At 38.3% G+C, this 22,210-nt stretch overlaps 21 non-coding genes across 21 annotated transcripts; all 21 read left to right on the top strand.

The window, feature by feature from the left end:
* The first annotated feature begins 66 nt into the window (after positions 1 to 66).
* Positions 67 to 139, top strand: Trnat-agu (transfer RNA threonine (anticodon AGU)). Its single transcript has one exon. It is a non-coding gene; the product is annotated as a tRNA-Thr (tRNA).
* Positions 140 to 306: 167 nt separating this feature from the next.
* Trnae-uuc (transfer RNA glutamic acid (anticodon UUC)) lies at positions 307 to 378 on the top strand. The gene has a single exon. It is a non-coding gene; the product is annotated as a tRNA-Glu (tRNA).
* Positions 379 to 561: 183 nt separating this feature from the next.
* Trnat-agu (transfer RNA threonine (anticodon AGU)) lies at positions 562 to 634 on the top strand. The gene has a single exon. It is a non-coding gene; the product is annotated as a tRNA-Thr (tRNA).
* Positions 635 to 801: 167 nt separating this feature from the next.
* Positions 802 to 873, top strand: Trnae-uuc (transfer RNA glutamic acid (anticodon UUC)). Its single transcript has one exon. It is a non-coding gene; the product is annotated as a tRNA-Glu (tRNA).
* A 677-nt stretch (positions 874 to 1,550) lies between these two features.
* Trnat-agu (transfer RNA threonine (anticodon AGU)) lies at positions 1,551 to 1,623 on the top strand. Its single transcript has one exon. It is a non-coding gene; the product is annotated as a tRNA-Thr (tRNA).
* A 167-nt stretch (positions 1,624 to 1,790) lies between these two features.
* On the top strand, positions 1,791 to 1,862 carry Trnae-uuc (transfer RNA glutamic acid (anticodon UUC)). The gene has a single exon. It is a non-coding gene; the product is annotated as a tRNA-Glu (tRNA).
* Positions 1,863 to 2,283: 421 nt separating this feature from the next.
* On the top strand, positions 2,284 to 2,355 carry Trnae-uuc (transfer RNA glutamic acid (anticodon UUC)). The gene has a single exon. It is a non-coding gene; the product is annotated as a tRNA-Glu (tRNA).
* A 421-nt stretch (positions 2,356 to 2,776) lies between these two features.
* On the top strand, positions 2,777 to 2,848 carry Trnae-uuc (transfer RNA glutamic acid (anticodon UUC)). Its single transcript has one exon. It is a non-coding gene; the product is annotated as a tRNA-Glu (tRNA).
* A 183-nt stretch (positions 2,849 to 3,031) lies between these two features.
* Trnat-agu (transfer RNA threonine (anticodon AGU)) lies at positions 3,032 to 3,104 on the top strand. The gene has a single exon. It is a non-coding gene; the product is annotated as a tRNA-Thr (tRNA).
* Positions 3,105 to 3,270: 166 nt separating this feature from the next.
* Positions 3,271 to 3,342, top strand: Trnae-uuc (transfer RNA glutamic acid (anticodon UUC)). Its single transcript has one exon. It is a non-coding gene; the product is annotated as a tRNA-Glu (tRNA).
* Positions 3,343 to 3,525: 183 nt separating this feature from the next.
* Trnat-agu (transfer RNA threonine (anticodon AGU)) lies at positions 3,526 to 3,598 on the top strand. The gene has a single exon. It is a non-coding gene; the product is annotated as a tRNA-Thr (tRNA).
* A 421-nt stretch (positions 3,599 to 4,019) lies between these two features.
* On the top strand, positions 4,020 to 4,092 carry Trnat-agu (transfer RNA threonine (anticodon AGU)). Its single transcript has one exon. It is a non-coding gene; the product is annotated as a tRNA-Thr (tRNA).
* A 421-nt stretch (positions 4,093 to 4,513) lies between these two features.
* Trnat-agu (transfer RNA threonine (anticodon AGU)) lies at positions 4,514 to 4,586 on the top strand. Its single transcript has one exon. It is a non-coding gene; the product is annotated as a tRNA-Thr (tRNA).
* Positions 4,587 to 4,752: 166 nt separating this feature from the next.
* Trnae-uuc (transfer RNA glutamic acid (anticodon UUC)) lies at positions 4,753 to 4,824 on the top strand. The gene has a single exon. It is a non-coding gene; the product is annotated as a tRNA-Glu (tRNA).
* A 183-nt stretch (positions 4,825 to 5,007) lies between these two features.
* Trnat-agu (transfer RNA threonine (anticodon AGU)) lies at positions 5,008 to 5,080 on the top strand. Its single transcript has one exon. It is a non-coding gene; the product is annotated as a tRNA-Thr (tRNA).
* Positions 5,081 to 5,245: 165 nt separating this feature from the next.
* On the top strand, positions 5,246 to 5,317 carry Trnae-uuc (transfer RNA glutamic acid (anticodon UUC)). The gene has a single exon. It is a non-coding gene; the product is annotated as a tRNA-Glu (tRNA).
* A 183-nt stretch (positions 5,318 to 5,500) lies between these two features.
* Positions 5,501 to 5,573, top strand: Trnat-agu (transfer RNA threonine (anticodon AGU)). Its single transcript has one exon. It is a non-coding gene; the product is annotated as a tRNA-Thr (tRNA).
* A 421-nt stretch (positions 5,574 to 5,994) lies between these two features.
* On the top strand, positions 5,995 to 6,067 carry Trnat-agu (transfer RNA threonine (anticodon AGU)). The gene has a single exon. It is a non-coding gene; the product is annotated as a tRNA-Thr (tRNA).
* A 421-nt stretch (positions 6,068 to 6,488) lies between these two features.
* Trnat-agu (transfer RNA threonine (anticodon AGU)) lies at positions 6,489 to 6,561 on the top strand. Its single transcript has one exon. It is a non-coding gene; the product is annotated as a tRNA-Thr (tRNA).
* A 166-nt stretch (positions 6,562 to 6,727) lies between these two features.
* Trnae-uuc (transfer RNA glutamic acid (anticodon UUC)) lies at positions 6,728 to 6,799 on the top strand. The gene has a single exon. It is a non-coding gene; the product is annotated as a tRNA-Glu (tRNA).
* A 183-nt stretch (positions 6,800 to 6,982) lies between these two features.
* Trnat-agu (transfer RNA threonine (anticodon AGU)) lies at positions 6,983 to 7,055 on the top strand. The gene has a single exon. It is a non-coding gene; the product is annotated as a tRNA-Thr (tRNA).
* Positions 7,056 to 22,210: the final 15,155 nt, after the last annotated feature.

Here is a 22,210-nt window from a genome sequence, read left to right as displayed (position 1 = left end):
TACTCTTCGACATGAACAAAGTACGTAGAGTATTGCCATTCAAATTTCCCTGCGTCAACATCATTCGGCGCTGTGGCTTAGCGGTTAAAGCGCCTGTCTAGTAAACAGGAGATCCCCGGTTCAAATCCGGGCAGTGCCTCGTCAGTTTTCTTGTCTCAAAGTATCAGATTATGATCATAAGAGTGTCCAAAGTTCGTCCTTGGAGTTGCTTTAGGTTTGTGTCAATCAAAAGACTTTTTTGCGTCACTTTAGGAAGGATAAATACGATTTGGTGTACTCGACGAAGAATCGTTTCGTAAAGACATGTCCCGTGTGGTCTAGTGGTTAGGATTTCTGGTTTTCACCCAGGCGGCCGGGGTTCGATTCCCCGCACGGGAGTGCCACTTTCATGTTGCGAATAAAATACATCTCGCTGGCCTAAACCAACAGACAGACGATGATAGAAAGAAGGTGTATTGCCAGATGAAGTGAAAAGGCTATCGACAGACCAATACATACTCTTCGACATGAACAAAGTACGTAGAGTATTGCCATTCAAATTTCCCTGCGTCAACATCATTCGGCGCTGTGGCTTAGCGGTTAAAGCGCCTGTCTAGTAAACAGGAGATCCCCGGTTCAAATCCGGGCAGTGCCTCGTCAGTTTTCTTGTCTCAAAGTATCAGATTATGATCATAAGAGTGTCCAAAGTTCGTCCTTGGAGTTGCTTTAGGTTTGTGTCAATCAAAAGACTTTTTTGCGTCACTTTAGGAAGGATAAATACGATTTGGTGTACTCGACGAAGAATCGTTTCGTAAAGACATGTCCCGTGTGGTCTAGTGGTTAGGATTTCTGGTTTTCACCCAGGCGGCCGGGGTTCGATTCCCCGCACGGGAGTGCCACTTTCATGTTGCGAATAAAATACATCTCGCCTGACCTAAACAACAGACAGACGATGATAGAAAGAAGTGTTATTGCCAGATGAAGTGAAAAGGCTATCGACAGACCAATACATACTCTTCGACATGAACAAAGTACGTAGAGTATTGCCATTCAAATTTCCCTGCGTCAACATCATTCGGCGCTGTGGCTTAGCGGTTAAAGCGCCTGTCTAGTAAACAGGAGATCCCCGGTTCAAATCCGGCAGTGCCTCGTCAGTTTTTCTTGTCTCAAAGTATCAGATTATGATCATAAGAGTCTCCAAAGTTCGTGCTTGGAGTTGCTTTAGGTTTGTGTCAATCAAAAGACTTTTTGCGTCACTTTAGGAAGGATAAATACGATTTGGTGTACTCGACGAAGAATCGTTTTGTAAAGACATGTCCCGTGTGGTCTAGTGGTTAGGATTTTGGTTTTCACCCAGGCGGCCGGGGGTTCGATTCCCCGCACGGGAGTGCCACTTTCATGTTGCGAATAAAATACATCTCGCTGACCTAAACCAACAGACAGACGATGATAGAAAGAAGGTGTATTGCCAGATGAAATGAAAAGGCTATCGACAGACCAATACCTACTCTTCGACATGAACAAAGTACGTAGAGTATTGCCATTCAAATTTCCCTGCGTCAACATCATTCGGCGCTGTGGCTTAGCGGTTAAAGCGCCTGTCTAGTAAACAGGAGATCCCCGGTTCAAATCCGGGCAGTGCCTCGTCAGTTTTCTTGTCTCAAAGTATCAGATTATGATCATAAGAGTCTCCAAAGTTCGTGCTTGGAGTTGCTTTAGGTTTGTGTCAATCAAAAGACTTTTTTGCGTCACTTTAGGAAGGATAAATACGATTTGGTGTACTCGACGAAGAATCGTTTTGTAAAGACATGTCCCGTGTGGTCTAGTGGTTAGGATTTCTGGTTTTCACCCAGGCGGCCGGGGTTCGATTCCCCGCACGGGAGTGCCACTTTCATGTTGCGAATAAAATACATCTCGCTGACCTAAACCAACAGACAGACGATGATAGAAAGAAGGTGTATTGCCAGATGAAATGAAAAGGCTATCGACAGACCAATACCTACTCTTCGACATGAACAAAGTACGTAGAGTATTGCCATTCAAATTTCCCTGCGTCAACATCATTCGGCGCTGTGGCTTAGCGGTTAAAGCGCCTGTCTAGTAAACAGGAGATCCCGGTTCAAATCCGGGCAGTGCCTCGTCAGTTTTCTTGTCTCAAAGTATCAGATTATGATCATAAGAGTCTCCAAAGTTCGTGCTTGGAGTTGCTTTAGGTTTGTGTCAATCAAAAGACTTTTTGCGTCACTTTAGGAAGGATAAATACGATTTGGTGTACTCGACGAAGAATCGTTTTGTAAAGACATGTCCCGTGTGGTCTAGTGGTTAGGATTTCTGGTTTTCACCCAGGCGGCCGGGGTTCGATTCCCCGCACGGGAGTGCCACTTTCATGTTGCGAATAAAATACATCTCGCTGACCTAAACCAACAGACAGACGATGATAGAAAGAAGGTGTATTGCCAGATGAAATGAAAAGGCTATCGACAGACCAATACCTACTCTTCGACATGAACAAAGTACGTAGAGTATTGCCATTCAAATTTCCCTGCGTCAACATCATTCGGCGCTGTGGCTTAGCGGTTAAAGCGCCTGTCTAGTAACAGGAGATCCCCGGTTCAAATCCGGGCAGTGCCTCGTCAGTTTTCTTGTCTCAAAGTATCAGATTATGATCATAAGAGTCTCCAAAGTTCGTGCTTGGAGTTGCTTTAGGTTTGTGTCAATCAAAAGACTTTTTGCGTCACTTTAGGAAGGATAAATACGATTTGGTGTACTCGACGAAGAATCGTTTTGTAAAGACATGTCCCGTGTGGTCTAGTGGTTAGGATTTCTGGTTTTCACCCAGGCGGCCGGGGTTCGATTCCCCGCACGGGAGTGCCACTTTCATGTTGCGAATAAAATACATCTCGCTGACCTAAACCAACAGACAGACGATGATAGAAAGAAGGTGTATTGCCAGATGAAATGAAAAGGCTATCGACAGACCAATACCTACTCTTCGACATGAACAAAGTACGTAGAGTATTGCCATTCAAATTTCCCTGCGTCAACATCATTCGGCGCTGTGGCTTAGCGGTTAAAGCGCCTGTCTAGTAAACAGGAGATCCCCGGTTCAAATCCGGGCAGTGCCTCGTCAGTTTTCTTGTCTCAAAGTATCAGATTATGATCATAAGAGTCTCCAAAGTTCGTGCTTGGAGTTGCTTTAGGTTTGTGTCAATCAAAAGACTTTTTGCGTCACTTTAGGAAGGATAAATACGATTTGGTGTACTCGATGAAGAATCGTTTTGTAAAGACGTGTCCCGTGTGGTCTAGTGGTTAGGATTTCTGGTTTTCACCCAGGCGGCCGGGGTTCGATTCCCCGCACGGGAGTGCCACTTTCATGTTGCGAATAAAATACATCTCGCTGACCTAAACCAACAGACAGACGATGATAGAAAGAAGGTGTATTGCCAGATGAAATGAAAAGGCTATCGACAGACCAATACCTACTCTTCGACATGAACAAAGTACGTAGAGTATTGCCATTCAAATTTCCCTGCGTCAACATCATTCGGCGCTGTGGCTTAGCGGTTAAAGCGCCTGTCTAGTAAACAGGAGATCCCCGGTTCAAATCCGGGCAGTGCCTCGTCAGTTTTCTTGTCTCAAAGTATCAGATTATGATCATAAGAGTCTCCAAAGTTCGTGCTTGGAGTTGCTTTAGGTTTGTGTCAATCAAAAGACTTTTTGCGTCACTTTAGGAAGGATAAATACGATTTGGTGTACTCGACGAAGAATCGTTTTGTAAAGACATGTCCCGTGTGGTCTAGTGGTTAGGATTTCTGGTTTTCACCCAGGCGGGCGGGGTTCGATTCCCCGCACGGGAGTGCCACTTTCATGTTGCGAATAAAATACATCTCGCTGACCTAAACCAACAGACAGACGATGATAGAAAGAAGGTGTATTGCCAGATGAAATGAAAAGGCTATCGACAGACCAATACCTACTCTTCGACATGAACAAAGTACGTAGAGTATTGCCATTCAAATTTCCCTGCGTCAACATCATTCGGCGCTGTGGCTTAGCGGTTAAAGCGCCTGTCTAGTAAACAGGAGATCCCCGGTTCAAATCCGGGCAGTGCCTCGTCAGTTTTCTTGTCTCAAAGTATCAGATTATGATCATAAGAGTCTCCAAAGTTCGTGCTTGGAGTTGCTTTAGGTTTGTGTCAATCAAAAGACTTTTTGCGTCACTTTAGGAAGGATAAATACGATTTGGTGTACTCGACGAAGAATCGTTTTGTAAAGACATGTCCCGTGTGGTCTAGTGGTTAGGATTTGTGGTTTTCACCCAGGCGGCCGGGGTTCGATTCCCCGCACGGGAGTGCCACTTTCATGTTGCGAATAAAATACATCTCGCTGACCTAAACCAACAGACAGACGATGATAGAAAGAAGGTGTATTGCCAGATGAAATGAAAAGGCTATCGACAGACCAATACCTACTCTTCGACATGAACAAAGTACGTAGAGTATTGCCATTCAAATTTCCCTGCGTCAACATCATTCGGCGCTGTGGCTTAGCGGTTAAAGCGCCTGTCTAGTAAACAGGAGATCCCCGGTTCAAATCCGGGCAGTGCCTCGTCAGTTTTCTTGTCTCAAAGTATCAGATTATGATCATAAGAGTCTCCAAAGTTCGTGCTTGGAGTTGCTTTAGGTTTGTGTCAATCAAACGACTTTTTGCGTCACTTTAGGAAGGATAAATACGATTTGATGTACTCGACGAAGAATCGTTTTGTAAAGACATGTCCCGTGTGGTCTAGTGGTTAGGATTTCTGGTTTTCACCCAGGCGGCCGGGGTTCGATTCCCCGCACGGGAGTGCCACTTTCATGTTGCGAATAAAATACATCTCGCTGACCTAAACCAACAGACAGACGATGATAGAAAGAAGGTGTATTGCCAGATGAAATGAAAAGGCTATCGACAGACCAATACCTACTCTTCGACATGAACAAAGTACGTAGAGTATTGCCATTCAAATTTCCCTGCGTCAACATCATTCGGCGCTGTGGCTTAGCGGTTAAAGCGCCTGTCTAGTAAACAGGAGATCCCCGGTTCAAATCCGGGCAGTGCCTCGTCAGTTTTCTTGTCTCAAAGTATCAGATTATGATCATAAGAGTCTCCAAAGTTCGTGCTTGGAGTTGCTTTAGGTTTGTGTCAATCAAAAGACTTTTGCGTCACTTTAGGAAGGATAAATACGATTTGGTGTACTCGACGAAGAATCGTTTTGTAAAGACATGTCCCGTGTGGTCTAGTGGTTAGGATTTCTGGTTTTCACCCAGGCGGCCGGGGTTCGATTCCCCGCACGGGAGTGCCACTTTCATGTTGCGAATAAAATACATCTCGCTGACCTAAACCAACAGACAGACGATGATAGAAAGAAGGTGTATTGCCAGATGAAATGAAAAGGCTATCGACAGACCAATACCTACTCTTCGACATGAACAAAGTACGTAGAGTATTGCCATTCAAATTTCCCTGCGTCAACATCATTCGGCGCTGTGGCTTAGCGGTTAAAGCGCCTGTCTAGTAAACAGGAGATCCCCGGTTCAAATCCGGGCAGTGCCTCGTCAGTTTTCTTGTCTCAAAGTATCAGATTATGATCATAAGAGTCTCCAAAGTTCGTGCTTGGAGTTGCTTTAGGTTTGTGTCAATCAAAAGACTTTTTGCGTCACTTTAGGAAGGATAAATACGATTTGGTGTACTCGACGAAGAATCGTTTTGTAAAGACATGTCCCGTGTGGTCTAGTGGTTAGGATTTCTGGTTTTCACCCAGGCGGGCGGGGTTCGATTCCCCGCACGGGAGTGCCACTTTCATGTTGCGAATAAAATACATCTCGCTGACCTAAACCAACAGACAGACGATGATAGAAAGAAGGTGTATTGCCAGATGAAATGAAAAGGCTATCGACAGACCAATACCTACTCTTCGACATGAACAAAGTACGTAGAGTATTGCCATTCAAATTTCCCTGCGTCAACATCATTCGGCGCTGTGGCTTAGCGGTTAAAGCGCCTGTCTAGTAAACAGGAGATCCCCGGTTCAAATCCGGGCAGTGCCTCGTCAGTTTTCTTGTCTCAAAGTATCAGATTATGATCATAAGAGTCTCCAAAGTTCGTGCTTGGAGTTGCTTTAGGTTTGTGTCAATCAAAAGACTTTTTGCGTCACTTTAGGAAGGATAAATACGATTTGGTGTACTCGACGAAGAATCGTTTTGTAAAGACATGTCCCGTGTGGTCTAGTGGTTAGGATTTGTGGTTTTCACCCAGGCGGCCGGGGTTCGATTCCCCGCACGGGAGTGCCACTTTCATGTTGCGAATAAAATACATCTCGCTGACCTAAACCAACAGACAGACGATGATAGAAAGAAGGTGTATTGCCAGATGAAATGAAAAGGCTATCGACAGACCAATACCTACTCTTCGACATGAACAAAGTACGTAGAGTATTGCCATTCAAATTTCCCTGCGTCAACATCATTCGGCGCTGTGGCTTAGCGGTTAAAGCGCCTGTCTAGTAAACAGGAGATCCCCGGTTCAAATCCGGGCAGTGCCTCGTCAGTTTTCTTGTCTCAAAGTATCAGATTATGATCATAAGAGTCTCCAAAGTTCGTGCTTGGAGTTGCTTTAGGTTTGTGTCAATCAAAAGACTTTTTGCGTCACTTTAGGAAGGATAAATACGATTTGGTGTACTCGACGAAGAATCGTTTTGTAAAGACATGTCCCGTGTGGTCTAGTGGTTAGGATTTCTGGTTTTCACCCAGGCGGCCGGGGTTCGATTCCCCGCACGGGAGTGCCACTTTCATGTTGCGAATAAAATACATCTCGCTGACCTAAACCAACAGACAGACGATGATAGAAAGAAGGTGTATTGCCAGATGAAATGAAAAGGCTATCGACAGACCAATACCTACTCTTCGACATGAACAAAGTACGTAGAGTATTGCCATTCAAATTTCCCTGCGTCAACATCATTCGGCGCTGTGGCTTAGCGGTTAAAGCGCCTGTCTAGTAAACAGGAGATCCCCGGTTCAAATCCGGGCAGTGCCTCGTCAGTTTTCTTGTCTCAAAGTATCAGATTATGATCATAAGAGTCTCCAAAGTTCGTGCTTGGAGTTGCTTTAGGTTTGTGTCAATCAAAAGACTTTTTGCGTCACTTTAGGAAGGATAAATACGATTTGGTGTACTCGACGAAGAATCGTTTTGTAAAGACATGTCCCGTGTGGTCTAGTGGTTAGGATTTGTGGTTTTCACCCAGGCGGCCGGGGTTCGATTCCCCGCACGGGAGTGCCACTTTCATGTTGCGAATAAAATACATCTCGCTGACCTAAACCAACAGACAGACGATGATAGAAAGAAGGTGTATTGCCAGATGAAATGAAAAGGCTATCGACAGACCAATACCTACTCTTCGACATGAACAAAGTACGTAGAGTATTGCCATTCAAATTTCCCTGCGTCAACATCATTCGGCGCTGTGACTTAGCGGTTAAAGCGCCTGTCTAGTAAACAGGAGATCCTCGGTTCAAATCCGGGCAGTGCCTCGTCAGTTTTCTTGTCTCAAAGTATCAGATAATGATCATAAGAGTCTCCAAAGTTCGTGCTTGGAGTTGCTTTAGGTTTGTGTCAATCAAAAGACTTTTTGCGTCACTTTAGGAAGGATAAATACGATTTGGTGTACTCGACGAAGAATCGTTTTGTAAAGACATGTCCCGTGTGGTCTAGTGGTTAGGATTTGTGGTTTTCACCCAGGCGGCCGGGGTTCGATTCCCCGCACGGGAGTGCCACTTTCATGTTGCGAATAAAAGACATTCAAAAGTCGATTTCTTTACTGATATTTAGTTATTAGGGCTAGCAGCCATTTCGACCTTCCTGATCAAAAAGTACGCAAGAAGCTCATATTTTGAGTCCAAATATCTCAATACCAGTACAGAAGTATGTCCACTCAAAAGTCTTCTATGTCGATTTTTCAGAGCTTTCGAATGATATACAACAGGATTGTACTTTTTTAGGTTGAAATTTCCAAAATATTTACCCCTATAATTTTGAAATGGAACTCCTGTTTTGTCCGAAAAATAAACCAAAGTGTCCGAAATAAAATTGGCACCTATGTGTTTCCTCTATCCATTAGCTTTCCAAAGATGTATAACAAGTGCTTTGATTAAAAAAGTCGAGCGATTCTACAATTTGCCCCTGCTATATATTTTAACTCTGTCGAAGTCATAAAAATTTGAAACCCTAGTGAGAGCTTTTTAAAATAATTTTCATGATTTTCTTGAAATTTAGAGAAACTACATTTTATATTGTCAGTTTTGATTAGCTTTTTGATCATTAGAGTTTTTTATTCTATAACAAAATCTTTTGTATTAAAAAGTGTTTCTTTTTGTTCAGATTTTTTAGTTTTTTCACGTTTATTTACTTTAGTTTCATTTTCTTTGTATGTTATTTATTTACACAGCAGAAAACCGAAAATTCACATAATGTTCATATGGACTACACGAACAATCCTTTACATTATCGGAACTAATTTTTGCGGTCCAAGTAACATTGCATTTACCAGCAACTAATATCAGCTGGGCTTAACAGGTATGAAAATTTAGCAAGACAAAAACTTTTCTATGGGGTTATTACATTTTAGCTATTTGATTTATTTTAAGGTGCCATTTTTATGTCATTTTACTAAATAGGAAACCGAAAATTTACAGATAGATATAAAATTTAAATTCACCTTGACCAACATTTGACTTTTCGAGTGACGTTTTTAGAAAAAAAGAAACGTTTTGGTGTAATTGGTTCAAGACAAGTTTATATTTTATATGTTTTCATTTTATCTTTATGAAGAGAGTAGATATATATACTGTAATATATTTTTAAAATATATTGCCTTAAAAAAGAAAAGTGTATTTTCATGAATTAGGAATTTTCATGAAATAAAATACTTTATTATTATACCCTCATTCTGTTTGCATTGTATTTGTTTGCTATTTTTGAGTCTTTTAAAATTGATATTTCCTTTCTGTGTAGTTTTTGTAATATGAACTTTTTACAAGATTGTCATCTTACCAGATCTTTACAATTTCACGGGAAATATGATATTTCCATTCCATGTAAATATCCGGAATGTCTTCTTACCACATTAACAATTTCACGGGAAATACGATATTTCCATTTCCTGTAAATTTGGTAGATATGATATTTCCATTCCATGTAAATATCCGGAATGTCATCTTACCACATTTACAATTTTATAGGAAATATGATATTTCCATTTCCTGTAAATTTGGTAAATATGATATTTCCATTTCCTGTAAATCTGGTAAATATGATATTTCAATTCTCTGTAAATTTGGTAAATATGGACTTTTATCAAGATTGTAAATATGTGGAATGTCATCTTACCACATTTACCCTCGAATATAATATTTCCTATATATTTCCGACTTAGGAAATTTATAATTTCGCCCAGTGAAAGTGGATGTGACAATGTCTGCAGATCCAGTTTTGTCTTTTGATACTTTGTAGCTTTATTTCTGATACTTCCCAATATTATCAAACAATGTTTCTAAATCTCCTTCAGGGCAATCAATGGGTATTTTCCCATTATTGGTGAACCAATTGTAAGGTGACAACTTCCAGCTGGAGCAGATTTCCCATTAATCTTAGTAACTGTCTTGGAACCAGAAATGGCTGATTGAACCAAGTTAATAGAAAATGAAATGGGCATAACCCATTTGAGATTTAAGAGTCCATAAATTATAAAATTATAGAATACCCACTAAATTCCGGCTAAATTATAGAATCTTGGGTAAATTAATGCGTGTCCAAATTTTAGTTAATTTCTCGGAGGCAATTCCACCCCTCCTAGCATAATAAATTATACCTTTAAAGAAGCGTATTACAATGTAGAACATGAAAATCGGTGTTACTTAAATTTAGGTTTGCCAATTTTGCGAAAAACCCCAAAAACCAAAAAATGCTGACGTCAGCAAAATTTGTTTTTTAAATAACTCCAGTTTGGCTAATGGTATAAACATGAAATTCGGACCAAAGTTGCATATCATTAATAAAAACATTTTTGCATAATCCTTTTTTTCAAATTTTGCTGACGTCAGCAGAAATCAGCAAAATACGAAAATTTGCAATAAAGTGCTGATTTTTTTCAAAATGATTCTTTTAATGATGTGCAACTTTGGTTCAAAGTTCATGTTCATACCATTAGCCAAACTGGAGTTATTTAAAGAACAAGTTTTGCTGACGTCAGCATTTTTCCCCCTTGAACACGTGCTCCAATTCTCGACAACATAAAATTTATTGTTGTTAGTATGGCTGGCATCAAGAACGCACCATTAAACCCATGTTTATTTGTATATAATTTTAGGAAATTTGCTGCTTTGTTGTTAATCAAATTTACCGTCACCTCGCCCGCGCCGTTGTTGCCCCTATCGTCGGCAGAGTTGATCAGTCTGGTATACAATTCAGCCCAACCATCATCTTCCATCGAATCGATTGCTCTTCTTTTTGATGCATTTCTTGTGGAGCCCTCTTTGTCGTCTCGTGTCTTTTGTTAAATGAATGAATGGCCGTTTTTTCTTGCGTTTTTTAAATTGAGCACTAGAAAGTCTTCTCCATGACCGTTTTACAGTGGCTTCTAAAATATCCATATTTAGAACATGAGTTAAACCGTTAAACATGTCAATAGATTCTTTTCTGAACTTGACGTCATTTTTTAGAAAGACCCGTTGAAGCATTTCAAGGTTTTCTTTTAAATAAGCGACGTCGCAATTTTCGGAACGCCAACTGCAAGAGTTTTTTTCTCCTCGCTCCCGCGCAGTGTGACGTTTATTTCAGAAGTAGGCTGTAGGTTACGAAGGTTCAAAAAGTTAAGAGAAATTTCAAAATGGTGGCAGGAATGTTTTGTTGGTTTTGAAACGTTGGTTAAGAAGGTAACCTTCTTTAATGTGGTATTCATAAGTTTCACGATTCGTATTGAATTTGAATACATATTGGCTATTCGTAGGTCAACCCACCACTGGTAAGTTTAAGCATTTACTTTATTTACCTTTCTCTCGGGTAATTAAATAGAAGTCCCCCCTAATTAGTTTTCCTAAATTTTTCCAACCAGGACGCCCAAAACATTTTTAATCTTACCCTGTGCTTATTTAGTTTTGAGATTTTTTCCAACCCCCACTCTATTGCATCCCCCGGCTATTAGGTACGCGATAGTATCATATTTCTTAATCGGCAATATCGGACGCACGAATAAAATGAGTGTGGGGAAACGTAGCCTGGAGATCCATGCTATGATTTCTTATTCTATATACTGATGGCGAAATATATAGCATGGTATGGGCTGACAGTTTGAATTTCCCATATCCTAATAACGGTTGAAAACACAGCCAATCAAATCCTGTTATTGTTTCACTGGTCACACTTTCTTAAAGAAAGCGCAAGTTCCGAAATTTGGTTTTTATTTTAGTTAGTGAGGACAGCGCTAAATTCGAATTTCCCACTGTAATTTTTTTGAGGCCAAAATCGGACTCACAGCTCTGACCCGTCAAGTATTCATCAGATTTAAAAAAAATACGCAGACGGGTTCCTGTCTAGGGGAAACGTCGCCTTCAGAGAGTAGTGAAACATCACGGTGTAAGTTTTTTAAAATCATTTTTAGTACCAACCACATGTTTGGTTGTTTTTCGAATTCATTCCACCACCCCGGTTGAACATATTCTCTACTGGAAAGAGAAGGGAAGAGATCATATTTTTATGTAAATATATCCTGACTTCAGCCAATTTTTATGTGCAATTTTATTTCACTTACAAGAAAATCTTCTGCAATAAAACATGGAATAACCGATCCCATTCCCGATTCGATCAAGGATGCCCTAATTTCGTCTACTACAAGCAGTGGCTTGACGAAACTTCTTTCGAAAAAGTCAGAAGCTTACATTGTGAACTCGGAGATCTCAGAATACATTTCGCGCTTTGCAAAGAATGATGAAAATAACACAGGTAAATTCTTTGATTATTCATTACCGAGGTCCGATTTAAGCAATCATTATTCTACTGTACATAATAATAGGTGTTTTGTACTTTTACGGCGTGAAGAGATTTCTCCTTTTCAGTAAGATATTGCAAGATTTTACGAAAAAAGATACGGGAAAATGTCAAAATCAGACGGTGGCGGTATTTAGCCTTATTCTTTATCATTATGCCGGTACTTTAACCTCTACAAACTGGTGGTGACGATGTTATTATTTTTTTGAATTTTCGGAATTCCGGGATTCAGCCACAATTTTGACGGGAAAACAGTATTTCAAACCCCTATAAACCCCCTATGAGTCTCTGACTCACAATCTAAATGTTCCCTTTATACATATACGTTTTAAAACCTACAAAACACCATTCCAGCCGTCATTTTGAAATGTCTCTTAACTTTGTTGAGTTTGTTGAATAAAAAAATAGAGTTTATTTCTCTATTTATTATACTTTCTATTTTATAGGAGAAATCTAGCCTGGATATCCAAGCTCAAAATTTTAGAAAAAATAAGTTTTACCTCAGCGAGACAAAGTTCTAAAATTATAGAGCTTGGTTTACCTAGAAATCAGGTGAACCCCTGTTGACAGATTTTCCTGCATGAATCCCATGGCTGCAAATAAATATATGCACATAATGACATGCATAATTTCAAGATGGTACCCCAGCAGTGATAAACCAATTTAGAATGGCAGCCTTGACCATAAAATATAGACAGGGTGGTGGAAAGTCTGTTAGACAGAAAAAGTGCAAAGTGAATTTTGAAGAAAAAACATTATCAAAACAAATCTTCCAACCCAAAACAGCACTACAAAATTGGCAAACAGAAAAGAAGAATTGAAGCAAAATAAAGATATACCTTTAGTTCTTTACACGATGCAACCAAGTCATTAAGAAGATTAAAACAACAAGAATATCTAAGCAAGTATGAAAAGAAAACAACCAGAACATCTAAAAATTCCCATGTTTTGATCGTCCCAATTCTTCCCTACCATTATTGTTATTTTTATTTGGACGCGTGGTCAAACACCCAAGGGAGATAATTAGCTATTCTATTGTTATTTGCTTCGAAAAAGAAAAATCAGGAAGATTTGCAAAAGCAGCTTACGCGCCTTGCTGATCGCCCGCGCGGTCCATCCAAATACTTAGGCGAACACTTCAAGTCGGCTCGCATAATTTCTTATACGCGCGCCACCATTCAGATCTCTGATTCGCTTGGACCAACCAATCAGAATATCCGCATAACCATCCTCAGGTCAGAATGCAGACGATCTAGGTAAACCAGACCGTAAACATAAGAAATATCAAAATCAAAAAAAAGTTTACGGGCTGGAGGAATCGAGAACATATGTAAAATATATAGCGGAGAAACAATCAACATAAACTATGCGACGGAGAATCAGCGACACTTGAAAGGCAATATTTCGTTTTGTATTTTGGGTACGTACACATCATTCATCATAACAAATTATTCCATCGCGGTCGATTTAATGTATATAAGATTTCCTTGGTTACGAACCTATCATTTAAAGACACAAATTTATTTTTCACATTTTTTGGTTAAAATTCACATTGCATTTTTGAATAAAATTTTCGAACAATGCTATCAAAATTTGATTCCCTTATAAATAAGTTTTAACGGTTTTTCTTTTCTCTTTCCTTAGGATCAACCCAAATGAAAAACATTTCAATGCTACTTCCTAGTATAGACAGAAATGATGGATTCTGAGAGAGATTTTTAGTTATACTTCCAGAGGAACAAGTTTCTGCTAATCGCAATTTTGGCCAACTTCGACATGAATGATTTTTATTCAAAACTGGAAGAGATATTGGATAAAGAAAATCCTCCAATCTTTTATCTTGGTTCGAGTGCTGCTCAGTAAGTAGATAATTAAATTAAATAAAGAAGGTGTACTAGATTACGAAATTGCGGAAACCGACATTTTTTATTTTTACATTTTTTTCAGTACCTTGAGGGAAATAATTTTTGAGGGAACTTATTTCAGCGGTCCGAGGGTGCGGAATCGTCATTGTTTGCGAAACTAATTTTCGCGGTAGACACCCACTTTTTGCCTAAAGATTTTCAAAAATTTTAACTAAAATTTGCATTTTGCGGAACTAATTTTGGCAGCAGACACCCAAAAATAATTTGCTTTCTTTCATTCTTTTCAGATTTCTCAATAAATTGGAAACAGAGTTCATGCACGACTCGAATTCGAAAATGAGGATGGCCATACCCGTTAAATCTACTAAATTGGCCGATACCATTCCAAAGATAGCGGTGGCGCTACACACTATGAAAAAGATTTTTTCTATTTTCTCTGATAATTCTGCCATTGGTTTGGACGAAGAAGTCTCACTCGAAATGGTGATACAAGCCAGAAACATCATAAATAATTCAGAGGAACAAAAATTCGTCCTCAAAGAGGTAAATAACTTATTTCACTCTTTAATTGAAAGTAAAACAAAAGCCGACTCCATAATATATTTTTGAGAAGATGATGAAGCATGTTCATGAAACCAGCAACAACATCACAGAGACGAAGAAAAGGAAAGAAGTCACTCCAGAAACAGAGGAGTTGATTTCTGGAATACAAAGTGATTCATTTTTTAAGGGAAGAGATTCGTGAAAAGAATGATTTGATTCGAAATCTAACTGAAAACATTAAGGAACACTCCTTGTTTGACATTGCTCGTGAGTCAAACTTAACACACACTCAAGATATTTCTCATGAGGAAATACAATCTGTTGAAAATAACTCTCCTTTTGAAGCTATTAACATTCATAGTGATATTCAATCTCAAATTGCTAAGTATAGAGAAAGAAATCATCTTTTATTCAATGAACAAAATTAAAAGAAAGCAATTAATTCTGATGTGAAAGAAAGTTTTGACAAAAAATCTGTCTTGAAAGTTGGAGACTCAATGTTGAATGGTATGGACGAAAATCAAATTTGTGGCAAAAATTTCGATGTAAAAATCAAGTTTTTTTCTGGGGCAAAAATCTGTGATATAGCTAAAAAGACTGATGAAATAGTTAAAGAGAAACCAGATTATGTGATCTTACACGTTGGAACAAGTAATGCTCCTGATATGGTATCAAATGAAATACTGGATGAACTCCTCTTACTAAAACATCGCCTAGAAAAGGAGTCATCGTCAACAAAAGTTATACTTTCATCACTAACAACTCGGACCGATAATGGTAAAGGAAATCTAACAATTCGAAACTTTAACACCCATCTACGTCAATTGGACATCGATATCGTTGACAACAAAAATATCACATCCAAAGATCTTGGAAAGAAAGGACTACACTTTTCCAAAGATGGTAAGAAAATATTTGCCAAAAATCTCAATTCAAAATTGGTTGATCTCTACTGATGTGCTGAAGGTACTCTTGAACTGCCCTTTGGAGTTAAAAAAATTAGAAAAATCAAAGAAAAGTATCCAAATAAATTCCTGCTAGGATATCTGAATATCAATTCTGTGAGAAATAAGTTAGATGATCTGCTTGGTTTTACTGAAAATAAATTTGACATCATGTGTATCGCTGAAACAAAACTAGAATTTAGACGGTGGAAATGTAGTTGGTACAATCCTAATGGATTTATCTAAAGCCTTTGACTGTTTACCGCATGATCTAATAATAGCAAAATGTGCGGCATACGGAGTTAGTATTGAAAGTCTTTGTTTGTTGAAAGATTATTTATCCAATAGATATCATAGAGTAAAAGTTGGAAATAATTTTAGCAATTTCCTTTTACTAAAAACTGGTGTTCCACAAGGCTCCATTATGGGACCTTTACTTTTTAATATATTTATTAATGATTTATTTGAATTTGTAATTTTGCTGACGATAATACCCTATCCACTTTTGCAAAAAACTTTCTTCAAGTTTTACAATCTTTAAAACAAGAAACAGTGAATTTACTCGAGTGGTTCAGATTAAATTCCATTGCCGCCAACCCAGAAAAATTCCAATTGATGCTTCTTGATAACGTAGGAAATATTGATCATATTAAACTTAAAATTGGGAATATCAATTTAGAACCTAAAAATTTTGTTAAACTTCTAGGTATTAAAATTGATTGTAAATTGAATTTTTCTGAACATGTTAAAACATTATGTAAATCTGCATCCAATAAAGTCAAGGCCTTATTTCGTATGAGACCTTTTTTGAATATAAGCAGCGCCAAAACACTTTCTGAAGCATATATCTTATCAACTTTTAATTACTGTCCTTTGATCTGGATGCATGGCTGTAAGGGGAATGACACCCTTATCAATAAAGTCCATACAAGGGCATTGCGTGCAATCTACCTCGACTTCAACTCAAATTTTAAAACTTTGTTAGAAAAGGATGCAAGTGTTTCTATACATGTTAAGAATTTAAGATTTCTATTACGAGCAGTTTATAGTATTATTTGGAAAGATTGCCCAAGTTTCTCTGGCATATGTATAATATAACGAAGTCACCTTATGTGCTTCGATCTGGAGATAAGAAAACCATCTTACCCAATGTAGGCAGAACCCAAACATATGGGCTTAACTCTTTAGTCTTTCGGGGTAGTCTTCTCTGGAATCGCCTACCTGCTGATATAAAGTCTGCCGATTCTCCAAAGCTTTTCAAAATTAAACTCCAAAGCTGGTCTGGTGAAAATTGTACCTGCAAAATCTGTTATTAAAAATAACCCATCCGCTCCTTTTATTTCCACGTTTTAAATTTTTTATTTTAATATACATATTTGTTTTTTTATGATTTTAAAATTAACGTAGTTGGTTTTTATTACTTTTGTATTTATATGAAGCTATCTTGTTACCAACAGAAAATAAAAAGTTAATAATAAGAATAATAATAATACCATATTACTTCCTGGGACGATTTATTTAAAGTTTTCGATTTAAGAAAAGGCATTTTATGCTAGGCTTTTCATAATTTTTTGATATATTCTGACTTATATGTTCTTACGATGTTCTTAGTAAGCTTTGTTTTTTTTTTATTTAGTATCCTAGATATTTTTTTTGAGCCTCAAATTATTCTTAATTATTATATTATGCTTTTAATTTCAGTTTGTACGATCGATCATGCCATCAAGGACAGTTAATATGTTTGTTCCAAGTCAGCAAAACTTGTGCAAAGTTATATTGTCGTCACCGGGATCAACTGTTACCCAGCGTTCTGTGCGTATATGCACTACTAAAAACATTCGACCATATATAATGACACTGGAGTATCAAAGATGCTGCGAATATTTAGCCAAAGAAGGATACGGTCAATATTCTTCTGAAAAAAATGGGCAATGAATGACCCATGTGTTTTTAAAGAAGGCGCCTGAGCTATTGGACGATTCTTTAACCACTGGTAATATAATTCCAATGGATTTATACGTACGTATACGTACCCCCCCCCCATGGGGGAATGGGGGATATGTGCGGACGGGACCTCCGAAAACCGACCCTTAGAGAGACTGATTTTTGCTGAAAAGGTGACCCTTAGAGAGACTTTTTCAATTTCTTTTTTCAATTTTTGAGAAAAGTCATACCCTTAGATAGACTTTATTATAATTTTTTCTCTGGAAGTCAAAATATTTGCAAGAGCATTAGAAACGAACTATATTCAAGATGGCGGCAGGAGTTGTGGCTAACATCGTTAAAAACATTGAAGCAAACACTTCAGAGCCATCAACTCCATTCATTGCAGGAATAGAAGACCTCTTCAGAGCCTCAAAGGATGAACTAATCAAATTGTTCAAAAGACTTGATACGAAAGTAATTAATCTTCTACGAGATCAACTCTTCTGTCTCTTCTTGGACCATTTTGACACCAACACCTTATCATCAAATGGATTTATAATCTCGGAAGATGAGCCAAAAAGCTGCCTAAAACGAAGATCAAATCTCCAATATGCTGTCCAGGGCATCTATAACATGGGCCTCAGCATATTCGAAAACAAAATAACAATTAAACTAGCTGCTGATATACTGAAACACCCTATTCTTCACGATCAGACACAAAATGTTATTGACCTGAACAACAGACTTATTTTAGAAAAAATGACTGAACTTGTTAACAAAGTAAACATCATGCAGAAAGAAAACATTGACCTGAAAACCCATATTGAAAATCTAGAGAGGAAGATGGAGATAGTCATACTCAGTGTCGCAAATCAGCAACAACAACTACAGGTACAGCATCAACTACCTACACCACCACCTCTACTGACTTCTACTATTAATACCGTTGACACGAACAGACAACCAATCCAACAAATAGAAAATGTACTCCTCAAGAGTACCCCAGCAAAAGACAGCCATCCAGAAGACTTTAGACCAAATAAACCACTAAATGCATCTCCAAACCATGCAAAGGATATCGCATCAGAAAACAAGAACAAGAAAAGATCACCACCAGTCTTTGGGAGAAAGAAAACAAACTCCAAAGTAGTAGGACAAACCAAACCCTTTTCTCTCTTTGTGGGAGGATTCAACCTGCGATACTCAATGGATGACATTCAACAAATTGTTCGAGATGAAATCGGTCTAAATGTCGTTGATGTCTCCCCAGTCAAACAAAATCTGTACAACCAATCATGCAAGATAGATATTCGTAGTGAGGATAAGCAAAGGGCCCTCGATCCAAGCTGCTGGTACCAAGGTCTTGTCGTAAAACCGTACCACCCTCCAAGATCTCCCCAATATCGTACACATGACAGGCGGACTTACCAAGAGCCACGAAACAACAGATACCACCGAAACCTTGACTATGACACCCATCCTGAGGACTACCGACCAAACCAGTTTACAAATGAAATGAGAGATAATTATGAGAACTATAGAAATTTAGACTTTGACAGACACAATGGATACCACAACAAATAAGATAATTACCTTAAACTGCAATGGTTTCAAAACAAACACAGTTTACATTGACAAAATTATCAACTCAAATGATATTATATTTCTTACCGAACTCTGGATCACTCAATCTGAAAAGTATCTCCTACACGATTATAAAAAGGACTTCCATGTATTCTTTGCTCCTGCGAAACAAGGACACACTGGTCGACCCTACGGTGGTACTGCCCTATTTCTCAGAAAAACATCAAACCATAAACCTGAACTCATCTTACAAGAAGACTTCACAACAATCATCAAAATAAACTATTCAGACACACCATTGCTTATGATCGGTGTTTACCTTCAATGTATCGCAAACAAAAATGACTTCAAAGACATATATGCATCACAATTGAATACCATCAGTGGCATTTTAAAGCACTTCGTTGATTCATCAAATTCGATTGTACTTGGTGACTTTTAATCATATCCGTCATCTGAAGGATCAGAAAGAATTGCACAGTCCAATGCCCTATCACCCTTTCTAGAGAACTTTTTATCAGTAAACAACCTCATACCAATCGACATAAGCCATGGCTCTGGTCCATGCTACACATACAACCACCCTACACTTCCAAATCAGTCATACATCGACCACATCTGCGTTTCGTCAAACTCCATAAACCAATTTTCAGACACAATCATTTCTGATCCACACTTTCTGAACATCAGTGACCATTTACCAGTATCGACAGTTTACAAAGCAATAACAAACTCAGAATCCATACCACAAGTCAAATACATCGAAGAAGATTTTGTACCAAGCTTCATGTGGAAAAATGAAACATTCTTAAAAAGATACAAGTCATTATTGAATTCTATGACTTTTCAGACACTTGAATCCGAAAACATGGACTCCATTGAAATCCTTCAGAATGCTTTAAAGTCATGTTCTCTGGAAGCCTATAACCAGCTCAAAAACGACTCAGATTTCCATTCAATCAACAGGAAGCCATGGTGGACGACAGAGCTGTCAAAAAGTCGAAAACTACTCCAAAGTACGTTCAATCAATGGCGCTCAACTAACTTCAATCGAGACCCCCGTAATGTTTATTATCATCGATATCTTTTTGCTAGAAAAAACTTCAGATCCCTCGTCAAGAGAAGTAAATCCCAATCCACAGTCGAACATTACAGTAACATCGAAAAAGTCAAGAAAATTAAACCAAAATCTTACTGGAGTCAGATTCGATTAGCCAAATCTTCACCACAGAAACTATACACCATCAATAACAAAACCAATACTGAAGACATTACAACCGAATTCAAAAACCACTTCGATACACTGCTCAATACACCAAGGACAGAACAAATCAACAATACTCGTACAAACGACCTCCTCGATAGTCTATTGTCTGATCTACAAGAAATGGATGAAATCGACTTTTTAGTAAACGAAAATGACTTACTAACTGCTATAAACAATCTAAACAAAGACAAGGCATACGACCCTTTTGGTATCAAAGCTGAACATTTTATCCACGGTTTTACACACCCTTCCGACCAGAATCTCTCATTTCTTTCACTAACCATAAACAGAATTCTAACCTCGAAACACTTTCCTGAATCACTGGCCACATCCCACCTGGTCCCTATCATCAAATCCCACCGGAAACCAATCAGCGACCCGAACAACTACAGAGGCATTAGCTTAATCCCAATATTAACCAAATTAATCGAACAAGTAATTTTACAGAAATGCCCACAATTAAAGCATCACGCAGACCACCAGTACGGTTTCTCATCAGACGGATCTACACTACATGCTGAATTCTTAATCAATGAAACTATTCAAAAATATAATACCCAAAATACCCCTGTATACATATGTAGTCTGGATGCAGAGAAAGCCTTCGATTCGTGCAATTGGCTTGAACTCTTTAACAAACTCAAATTGAAAAACATACTTCCAAATACGGTGCTACAATTTCTTATAAAACTTTACAGTCATGGAGAAGCAAAAATCAAATACAACAGTAATATTTCCAAGCCATTCTCTCTATCTCAAGGAGTCAGACAGGGGTCAATCCTGTCCCCATACCTATATAACATCTACACCGAGGATATCCTTCAGGAGATAACTAATCTTAACGTTGGAACCTTCTTAAACCCTAACATCAACACATCAATTATCGCCTTCGCTGATGACCTGATCCTCCTGAGTCCTAATCTAAAACATCTCCAGAAAATGATATCTCTTTGTCAGGAAAAAGGCGGTAATATTGGCTTAAAGTTCAATGATACAAAAACACAATTTATTGTATCTGGTAATTGCCCAATAGACAATCCCAGTATCTCAATGAATGACAAATCAATATCTCCCCAAAAAACCTTAAAACATCTGGGTTTTTTATGGGACACTAAATCGAAGAAGATCACTCTCGCTAAACACCAGGAAAATCGTATCCAAGAACTATGGGCCGTCACATCTTCTCTCATCTCTAGTGGAGTCAGGAAAATGCATCCCAACATCATAGCAAACATCTTCAAATCAATCGTCCTTCCAAAATTTCTCTATGGAATGGAAATCACTAACACTTCTAAATCGTTTCTTGAGTATCTAAACCGACAATGTCGCTCGGCCTTCAAAAACATGCTAGGTCATTCAAAACATGGCACAAATGACCTCAACAAACTTTTTAGAGTTGCAGACATCATTCCGTACATCGAAAACAGGAAACTAAATCTTCTAACAATGCTAATGAAGAATCATCAAACATCTGCATACCTTCTCAACCTGTTAACGACACCTGACCGTCAATACTCAATAATTCCAGGAATTCTTAACATATGCAATCGTGAAGATATTGATATATGTAACTTGGTCCTTAACAGACATAAATCGTTTAAAGTTAATACGGGAGATCAGTTGGATACAGAACTTGTTAGCAAACTAAATTTGTTGATTGCTAACTGGAACACGGCTGAATGCAGGAACGAAATGAGGGAGATTATTAATAGAAATATTAATAGGAATTTTACGCCTTAATCTATTTTCTTATTGGTTACTCCTCTCGCCTTAGGCTCGTTTTCGATTCCTTTGACTATTTTTGTTTACCAGCCGGTACACTCAACCTATTTTTGTTGCCATTTTCTAGCTTTGTTCCTCATCTGGGGTACCTATTTCCACTACAATCCGAGCAACTATTACTTCCTAGAGCCTGTCCTAGCTTTTGTTCCAACATACTTTAGAGTCGGTATAATGAATGTTTTATACAAAAAAAAAAGACATTTTTATCTTTGTACATATTTTTAAAACGAAAAGTTGTTG

Source organism: Clytia hemisphaerica, unplaced genomic scaffold (assembly GCF_902728285.1).
Source record: "Clytia hemisphaerica strain Z4C2 unplaced genomic scaffold, Clytia hemisphaerica genome assembly, whole genome shotgun sequence".
NCBI lineage: Eukaryota > Metazoa > Cnidaria > Hydrozoa > Leptothecata > Clytiidae > Clytia > Clytia hemisphaerica.
Note: the sequence above shows the minus strand (reverse complement) of the source record. Positions and strands in the feature narration are given on the sequence as shown.